The sequence below is a fragment of the Physeter macrocephalus genome, chromosome 7, assembly GCF_002837175.3.
Source record: "Physeter macrocephalus isolate SW-GA chromosome 7, ASM283717v5, whole genome shotgun sequence".
Lineage (NCBI taxonomy): Eukaryota > Metazoa > Chordata > Mammalia > Artiodactyla > Physeteridae > Physeter > Physeter macrocephalus.
The window spans coordinates 132126631-132137034 of NC_041220.1; the positions used below are offsets into that span (position 1 = coordinate 132126631).

Sequence of the window (10404 nt, forward strand, 5' to 3'; positions counted from 1 at the left end):
AAAGCAATCTTGAGAAAGAAAAACGGAGCTGGAGGAATCAGGCTCCCTGACTTCAGGCGATACTACAAAACTACAGTAATCAAAACAGTATGGTAATGGCACAGAAACAGAAATATAGATCAATGGAACAGGATAGAAAGCCCAGAGATAAACCCATGCACCTATGGTTGCCTAATCTATGACAAAAGAGGCAAGAATATACAATGGAGAAAACACAGTCTCTTCAATAAGTGGTGCTGGGAAAACTGGACAGTTACATGTAAAAGAATGAAATTAGAATGCTCCCTAACACCACACACAAAAATAAACTCAAAATGGGTTGAAGACCTAAATGTAAGATGAGACACTATAAAACTCTTAGAGGAAAACAGGAAGAACATTCTTTGACATAAATCACAGCAAGATATTTTTTGACATACCTCCTAGAGTGATGAAAATACAAACAAAAATAAACAAATGGGACCTAATGAAACTTAAAACCTTTTGCACAGCAAAGAAAACCATAAACAAAATGAAAAGACAGCCCTCAGAATGGGAGAAAATATTTGCAAATGAAGCAACTGATAAGGGATTTATCTCCAAAATATACAAACAGCTCAGGCAGCTCAATATCAAAAAAACAAACAACCCAATCAAAAAATGGGCAGAAGACCTAAATAGACATTTCTCCAAAGAAGACATACAGGTGGCAAAGAGGCACATGAAAAGATGCTCAACATCACTAATTATTAGAGAAATGCAGATCAAAACTACAATGAGCTATCACCTCACACTGGTCAGAATGGCCATCATGAAAAAGTCTACAAGTGGTCAGAATGGCCATCATCAAAAAATCTACAAACAATAAATGCTGGAGATGGTGTGGAGAAAAGGCTACACTGTTAGTGGGAATGTAAATTGGTACTATGGAGAACAGTATGGAGGTTCCTTAAAAAACTAAAAAAAGAGCAACCATATGATACAGCAATGCCAGACCTATATATCTGGAGAAAACCATAATTTGAAAATACACATGCACCCCAATGTTCACTGCAGCACTATTTACAGTAGCCAGAACACGGAAGCAACCTAAATGTCCACTGACAGAGGAATGGATAAAAAAGAGGTGGTACATATATACAACAGAATATTACTCAGCCATAAAAAGGAAGAAAATAATGCCATCTGCAGTGACATGGATGGACTTAGAGATTGTCATACTGAATGAAGTAAGTCAGACAGAGAAAGACAAATATCATATGAAATTGCTTATATGTGTAATCTAAAAAAATGGTACAAATGAACTTATTTACAAAAAAGAAAGAGTCACAGTTGTAGAAAACAAACTTATGGTTACCGAGGGGGAAAGAGGAGCGGGGAGGGATAAATTGGGAGACTGGTATTGACATATACACACTACTACATATAAAATAGATAACTAATTAAGAACCTACTGTATAGCACAGGTAACTCTACTCAATACGCTGTAATGACCTATATGGGAAAGCATCTAAAAAAGAGTGGAGATATGTATATGTATAACTGATTTACTTTACTTTATATCAGAAACTAATAAAACATTGTAAATCAACTATACTCCAATAAAAAATAAAAAGAAATACATGTATAACTGGGATAAAATTACTTTTCAAAAAATCAAGTCGTATTCCTGAAGTCATAAATTGTAAAGGGCATTAATAATCTTTCTAGCCCAGACTACAAGCAGCAGACAGGGTAGTATTAAAACTATTTTGATAGACTCAGGGCAGTTAAATTCAACATTCTATGTGTTTCCTTTTGGCAAGGCACTTGGCTTGATACTTCAGGGAATACAAACAAAAATAAAAGACATTCACTATCAATAATCTACTGGGAGTGATCAGTTGGTGTGCACAAATTACATATACAAAATAGCAAAATCCAAGCATCCAAGAAAAATATTTTATGGGTTTAGAGTAGGATAGAGTTTATAATGTTTATAAATATTTTTCAGTAAAACATATGAATAGGCACAATTAAGGAAATGTGTCTGTGTATCTATATACACGTGTATATGTGTGTGTGCACACGTAGATACACCTGTATCATAAATAGCTTCCTATCATTTCATGTCAGGTTTTGCTACAGAAGTGTAAGCATATAACTTAGAAAAAGACTGTGTTCAGAGTTCTTTTGAATTTGGAATTGCAGATAATGAATTGTAGACTTGTATAAACTTTTTAAAGTCCAGAGTTTCCTCATGTACGACAAGAGAGTGTGACAGTTAATTTTATGTGTCACCTTGGCTGGGCTATGGTGCCCAGATGTTTGGTTAAACATTATTCTGGATGCTTCTATGACAGTGTTTTTGGATGAGATTTACATTTAAGTCATTGGACTTTAAGTAAAGCAGAATGTCCTTCATAATGTGGGTGGGCCTCATATAATCAGTTGATGGCCTGAACAGAACAAAAAGCTGACTTTCCCCAAGCAAGACGGAACTCTGCAGTGGACAACCTTTGGATTGAACAGTAACACTGGCTTTTCATGTCTCCAGCACGAATGCCTGTGGGCTTGAAATGCAACTCCTTAAATCTCTAGCCTGCCAGTCTTCTCCATCAGAGTTTGGACTCACCAAACCTCTATAATCAGTTGAGCCAATTCCTTAAAATAAACCCTTTTATAGACAGACAGACAGACAGACACACACACACACACACACACACACACACACCCTACTCGTTCTGTTTCTCTGAGAAACCCTAATACAGGGGGTATAAGAGCAATTATCTCATAAAGTTTTTGAGATGATTAAAGGAGTACGTAAAGTGGCAGTGTGTATTCAAGAAATTACAGCTATCATAAATATAATCTTTAGATTGATGTTAAGTCTACATTATTTTATATGGTTTTGTTTTTCCTTATGTAAGCATTGTGAACTGCCCAACATCAAGAATTACATTATGACAAACACATGGTGGTAGCTTTCGACTGCATCAACTTAGTTAAGCTGGAATTATGTTTGCCGGGATTCCTTTCCCTGCCTGGTCCTAGGCTGCCGCTAACCATAAGGGAAGGCTGTGAAGCTGGCAGGCACCTGGCGCTGTGGTGCATGAGTTCCTGCACAGTTGCTGATATGTTAGGTCACTACGTTGGTGTGGGGCACCACCAGAACCCACAGCAATTCCATCTTCTGCCTCTTTGCAGAGGTCCTCTTTTGGCCTCTTGGGTCATATGCAGATCCATGGTGAAGGGCAACAGCTTCTCCTGCAGATCATCCATGAAAGTGGTTGGAGGTAGATGTGGTGAAAGACAGGTGAAAATAGGGTTGTTTGTCCTTGTGACTGCTCTCATCTACATCCAGGTTTCCTTCACAACTGCTGATTTAGCTGACACACAGCGACTTCAGGCTTAGCATCAGATGCAGACACAACGACACTGCATTGATTTCTCTACCAGTGCCACTGTGTAAGGCCTAATTTCCCAAATAAATCCCATATTCTGTATCACCCAGAGTAGCTCTGTTTCCCTGATTAAAACCTGATACATAGAGGAACTAGTACCAGAAGAAGTTCCAGAGGAATATAACCTTACGAATGAGTACTCTAACTGGTTGTGAGTTATCTAGAATTGGTTCTATGCTTTGATTAAATTTAAAGGCCAGTGGTAAAGGGGACACTGGTAATCCATGGTACGCAAAGGTAAAAGAGTTACTTAAATTATTACCTATATAATCAAGTGCCTGTACAACATATGGTTTTGAGTCACCAAATAATTAATGACATACAATAGTTTAGTGAATGAAGAGTATAATGCAGCTTTTAGGTACAATGGAGAACTTTGAAAATAAAAACAAAGAGGTCAGAGTTTTCAATTCTGAGCTCAAAGTCTAGATTAGGGGCCTGAAATCTACCATGACTACCCTAAAAGAAACCCTTATCTCCACTGGCTGCAAGGCTGAGTTTTCTGATAATCAAATCCAAAGTCTAATTCCATGGATGGCTGAACTACACCACAGCCTGAATTCCCAACCTTGCAGGGTCTTTTCATCCCTACAAACTGAAATGGGGACATGTGAACAGACAGACTCCAATGAAGCTGGAGCATTGAACCCTTAAATTCTGCAACGCCTCCTTTGCCAGTAGAAGCAGTCCTTCTATTCTGTTTGGGAAGGTAAGTCTCCTTTGCCTGAAAGGAGGCCTCACCTGAGAGGGTTGCCTTGCAAGGAACAGGTGACCCCCTTCACGATTTACCTTACCATCATCCATTGCTTCTATACCTGTAGCCAGACTGAAGTCTAATAAGCTCTAGGAAATGAGGTACAAAACAAGACCTGTGAGGAGGCAGAATGCACTAAAATAATTATGATTTTGCCAATTTTACACATAGAGAGTATGTGTGGGAATAGATCCTAAGGGTGTTAGATTACAGCAGAAAGAATAAAACATTGGATTAAGCCACATTTACCAATATAGGCTCACAAAGCAGATATTCTAGATCCAATGAATTAGCTTGAGTATTTTGGTTTGCTTGGTTGGTTGAACAAAATCTGGATTCAAAGGTGACCTATACTGAACACTGAAATGTAAGAAGCTCCTTGTTATAGAGTAGAGCAGGGTTTCTCAACCTTGGCACTACTGACACCATTGGCTGGAAAATTCTTTGCTGTGCAGTGTTGTCCTGAGCATTGCACTATGTTTAACAGCATCCCTGTCCCCTATACACTAGATGCCAATAGCATCCCTGAATGTGTCTGCATATTTTCAAGACAAATGTTCCGGGGAGGGGAGGAGGACAAAAATCATCCCCACTTGAGAATCACTGGTGTTAAGGAAGTTATCAAAAGTTAGGGAGATTGGAAGGCTAGGGTAGGTTTTTAAAATATTAAAACCAATTCATCCATCCTTCAACTATGTCCCTCAGGAGGGTCCAGAGGACATTCCCTTCACCAAGACTATGAGAAATATACTCACAAGGGTTGCCCCAGTATCCCTGAAGAGCTCTGTAGTGGTTATTCTTTGTTGGACCAAAATGACAGTGGGAACTGCTACCATGGAACTGGGCTTCCTGAAGTTAAAGAAAATGATACAATTCTCAACAGCAAGGGTGATGTACTGACATTAAATCTCCAAAGAAAATGTAGTCGTCATTACTGGAATGGCAGTAGAGTTGAAGTAGTAATCAGTAGAGTCTGATTTACAGAGATCTTTGGGGCTTGATAATTTTATCACTGTCACCCTAGATCTGAAATAGATGGGCAGTCTACTAAAGTCTTATTTGATTTGCAGAAATAGAAAAGCTCTAGGTCTTATGAATAACAGTCTTGAATCATTGTAAGACAGTGTCATGACCCTTTAACCAATTCTCAAACTTGAATCAGTTCACAGACTCAGAGCTCTTGAATGAAGGAAGGAGCTGCAGGTTCCTTTGAAGGAACCTTTTATACATCCATATATACTTCCTCCTGGCCTTCCCCTAAGAAGGACCTGTGAAGAGCAGGCAGGGTAACCATGAAATGGGGAAGGGGAAATTCAGACACTTTCAGGATTACTGGACACTTGCTGAAATGACAAATTCCTGGAGACCCCAAATACCACTGTGGTCCACCAACCAGAGAGGTTAATGTAGGTCAGGTCATCAAAGGAGTTTTGGCTTGAGTTGTCTCACAGTGGACCCAGGGTGCCCATAATCCTACCCTGTGGTTATCTCCCTGGTTCTGAGATGCATAACTGGAAGAGACATATTGAGCAATTAACTGGCAAAAATCTATACATTGGTTCCTTAACCAGTGAAGTAAGGGCTATTATGATAGGAAAGTCCAAGTAGCATTTGGTGAAGTATAGTGAGTACAGGAAGAGTAGAATAAATGCTGGATTTTTTGCTTTATCTTTTCAGAAAGAGTTGTTTCTATAACATCTTCCAAAGGTAACCAAAGAATTTTTTCTTTATGTAATATCATTCTGAAGTCACAGACTTTTAATATACTTGGTATGTTGCAATTTACTGCAGATAATCTTTTTGATGCTCAAACTGTCACCACATGGGTCAGTGGGAGCTTCCTCAAGTTGGCTCCTGGGTCCTTTTAATCTTGATACCTTCCTAGCCTTTTGCTACCACAGGGTGTTTTCCAGGCTCATCTTGTACTTTCCTATCCCCAATCTGTAATCAGTCATTCATCTAAGGAGTCCTGGTTTCTTTTAGGATACCTCATTGCATCTGAATACTGGTCACTGTATCTAGGTTCTTTTAGTGGACAAAGCTAGGAAATATATATTTTAAAGAGTAAAACACATCATAAGTTCATATACTAATATTTCCAATTTCAATTTAGAATTATAAATTTTATTTCATTTGAGTTTTTTCTCCTTATGATGAAAATCTTGGTTCTTAAAGACATTTATATAATTACTCATTTGCTTTATCCTATAAGTTTCACAGTAATAATACCAATGTTATTGCTAACAAAGACTACTAAAAACATTTTATAATTTTTTTGCATTCCCTTTTATCCTTAGGATTAATCTCACTAGGGTATACAGTCTAATTACTCTGTTAAATGTCACATGAAATAACTCACCTGCGTAGTTAAGCCATCAACTTCCTACAGAATTGTTGATTTATTTAATTTTACTTTCAATTTTTAGGTATTGTTTAAAAAATTTGATTTAATTGAAAATAATTATATAGGGACTTCCCTGGTGGCGCAGTGGTTAAGAATCTGCCTGCCAATGCAGGGGACATGAGTTCGATCCCCGGTCTGGGAAGATCCCACGTACCGCAGAGCAACTAAGCCTGTGCACCACAACTGCTGAGCCTGCGCTCTAGAGCCCATGAGCCACAACTACTGAGCCCACGCGCCATAAGTACTGAAGCCCATGCGCCCTAGAGCCCGCGTGCTGCAACTACTGAAGCCCATGCACCTAGAGCCTGTGCTCCGCAACAAGAGAAGCCACAGCAATGAGAAGCCCACGCACCACAACAAAGAGTAGCCCCAACTCGCCACAACTAGAGAAAGCCCGTGCACAGCAACGAAGACCCAACACAGCCAAAAACAAATAAAAAACAAAAAACATTATATAAACATTCATATAGTTTCAAAGTCAAGCCTACAAATCTATAAAACATGGTTCATTTAAAGAAGTCTAGTCTTCATCCTTATCCTCTTCTCTCCCCTCATGGAAAACCATTTAAATAATTTTTTGTCTTCTCTTTTTTAAAAAAGCAGAATGTGCATGTATCTGTCTGTCTGAACGTAGTGTATATATAGCATGTTTGTATATATACGTACACACACACACTCAAATGCCCTCCCTGCCAATGGTAGAATACTATACACACTATATACTATTTTTTTTTTTTCACTTAATATGTTTTGGATACTCCTCCATGTGCTAGTATTTTGACTGGGATTACACTGACTCTACATATAGTCAGGGTGGGGAGTGTTAACAAATTTATAATAGTGAGTATTCTGATCAATTAACATGATCTCTACTTACTTAGGCCTTCTTTAATTAGTTTTATTTTTTATTATTTATTTTATTTTATTTTTTAAAATTAAAAAAAGTTTTTTAAAAATTACTTTTAATATCATAGTTTTCATGTAGAAGTCTTATACCTAATTTGTTAAATTTATTCCTGGGTATTTGATATATTTTGATGCATTGTAAATTTTACTATTTTTAAAGTTTTATTTTGAAATGTTTGTTGCTGGTATGTATGTAGAAACACAATTGGTTTTTGTATGTTCACCTAATACTCTGTCTATGAATTATTTTGGATTTTCTACATATACAGTTATGCTGTCTGTGAAGAATGACTGTTTACTTCCTTTCCAGTTTATATACCTTTTATTTCTTTTTCTTGCCATAGTGCACTGATTAGGACTTCTGGTACAAATACTAACAGAAGTGGTAACAGTGGTCTTCTTTGTCATCTTCCCAATCTTCAAAGGAAAGTTATTAACACTTTATTTTATTTTATCTTGCTGTTAGGAATAATGTTTAGAATAGATGCCTTTATAAAATTAAGGAAATTCTATTCCTAGTTTGCTAAGAGATATATTCAAAATCATAAATGGATAGATATTAAATTTTCTCAAATACTTTTTTTGTATCTATTGAGAAGACCTTATGATTATTCTCTTTTAATTAGTTAATTAATAAGTTAATGTGGTAAATTACATCAATTTATTTTCTAATACTTTAATAGTTTTGCATTTCTGGGATAAAGTCAAACTGGTAATAATTTTTTTGTTAGTTATTTAATGCTCTTAGTAGAAGCTTTTTATAATTCAGGTAACTTTTTTAGTCGTGGTAGAGGGCAGGTCCAAATTTCCTACTTCATTAAATGGAAGCAAAATTTTTTCTTTTCTCTTAAATTCATTCTAAATACATTTTCATTCCAGCAATCCACCAAAACTGTTCTTACCATAATTAACAAGACCAACACAGAGTGCCAAACTGAAAGGTTCATTAGAAACTTCATTCTTAAAGGGCACACACAAAATCTTACGTGCACCAGGACCCAGGGCAAAAGCAGTAATTTGATAAGCCTGGGCCAGACTTACCTGTTTGTCTTGGAGAGTCTCCTGGAGAGGTAGGGATGGCTGTGACTCATCCTGGGGACATAGACACTGGTGGCAGCCATATGTAGAAGCTATATACTGTGTGGACACTGATGCTTGTGGCTGCCGTCTCGAGATCCTCCCTCTAGCTCATTAGTGCCAAGACCTGGTACCACCAAACAGCCTGTAGGCACCAGTGTTGGGATGCCTCAGGCCAAACAACTAACTGGGTGGAGACACAGCCCATCCATCAGCAGACAGACTGCCTAAAGACTTCCTGAGGCCACAGTTGTGCCTAGACATGGCTCTGCCCACCAAAGGACCAAGACCCAGCTCCACCCACCACTGAGCAGGCACTGGCCCTGCCTTCCAGGAAGCCTGCACAAGCCTCTAAACAAGTGTCACCAAGAGGGGGTAGACACCAGATGCAATAGAACCATGATCCTGCAGCCTTCACACCCAGCCCATGCACAGCAGGCCAAGGCAAGCTTCGGAACACCACAATCCCCCATAACCAACTATGTCAGGAACCAGCCCCTGCTCACCAGCAATCTGACACTAGCTCTGGGATCCTTGGATCCTGCAGCCACACTCCAGGACCTGGCTCTGCCTGCCACTGGTACAACATTAACCCCAGGACCTGGCATCACCAACCAGTGGGCAAGCAACAGCCTGGAGTCTTCTAGACACTGACTCTGCCCACCAGCGAGCCAGCACTAGCCCAGAGCCCGCCAGGGTTCTGCAGCGAGCTGCTTCGTGACCAGGTCTCACTAACCAGTAGCCAGCAGCATCCGCACAAGGTAGGGCGTGGCAACCAACCAGGCTAGGGGACAACAAGCCTACCAGACTGCCCACATGGTCAGCCTGCCACAACAGAAGGACACCTCTTAGGGGGAACCCATAGAATGTATAGCTTGGGCGACAAGAGGGGAGTATGCTGCTGGGACGCATAGGACATTTCCTACAAAAGGCCACTTCTCCAAGGTTGAGAAGTGTTAACTAACCTACCACATACATAAAAATACAAATAATATGAATAGCAACTTAGGCAAAATGAGGCAACAGAGGAATATGTTCCCGACGAAGGAAGAGATAAAATCCTGGAAGAAGAAATAAGTAAAGTGGAGATAGGCAATTTACCAGAGAAAGAGTTCAAAGTAATGATCATAAAGATGATCAAAGAACTTGGGAGAAAAATGGATGCACAGAGCAAGAAGTTAGTAGTTTGTAACAAAGAGTTAGAAAATATGAGGAACAAACAACCAGAGATGAAGACTACAACAACTGAAAAGAAAAATACACTAGAAAGAATCAACAGGAGACTAAATGATGAAGAGCAACGGATCAGTGAGCTAGAAGACAGAGTAGTGGAAATCACTGCCACTGAACAGAAAAAGAAAAAAGAATGAAAAGAAATGAGGACAGTTTAAGAGACCTCTGGGACAATGTCACGCACACTAATATTAGCATTTCAGGGGTCCCAAGAAGAAGAATAGTGAGAGAAAAGTCCTGAGAAAATATCAGAAGTCATAATAGCTGAAAATTTTCCTAACCTGGGAAAGGAAACAGTCCCCCAAGTCCAGGAAGTGCAGAGTCCCAAAAAGGTACATACCAATAACATTGTAATTAAAATGACAAGAATTAAAGATAAAGAGAGATGGGCTTCCCTGGTGGCGCAGTGGTTGGGAGTCTGCCTGCCGATGCAGGGGACACGGGTTTGTGCCCCGGTCCGGGAAGATACCACATGCCGCAGAGCGGCTGGGCCCGTGAGCCATGGCCGCTGAGCCTGTGCGTCCGGAGCCTGTGCTCTGCAACGGGAGAGACCACAGCAGTGAGAGGCCCGCGTACTGCAAAAAAAAAAAAAAAAAAAAAAAAAAGGG

The 10404-nt window shown here is 39.3% G+C and overlaps 1 protein-coding gene across 3 annotated transcripts in view; it reads right to left on the reverse strand.

Moving 5' to 3' along the window:
• The window catches only part of SCLT1 (sodium channel and clathrin linker 1), a 286704-nt gene that overhangs the window by 89777 nt on the left and 186523 nt on the right, over positions 1-10404 (reverse strand). The window contains exon 20 of one of the 3 annotated variants that reach the window (XM_055086226.1): positions 4932-5025. The exons of the other annotated variants lie outside the window; for them this stretch is intronic. The gene's annotated coding sequence lies outside the window, so the exon portion shown is untranslated. The remainder of the gene's footprint in view (positions 1-4931; positions 5026-10404) is intronic. 3 annotated transcript variants of the gene reach the window in all.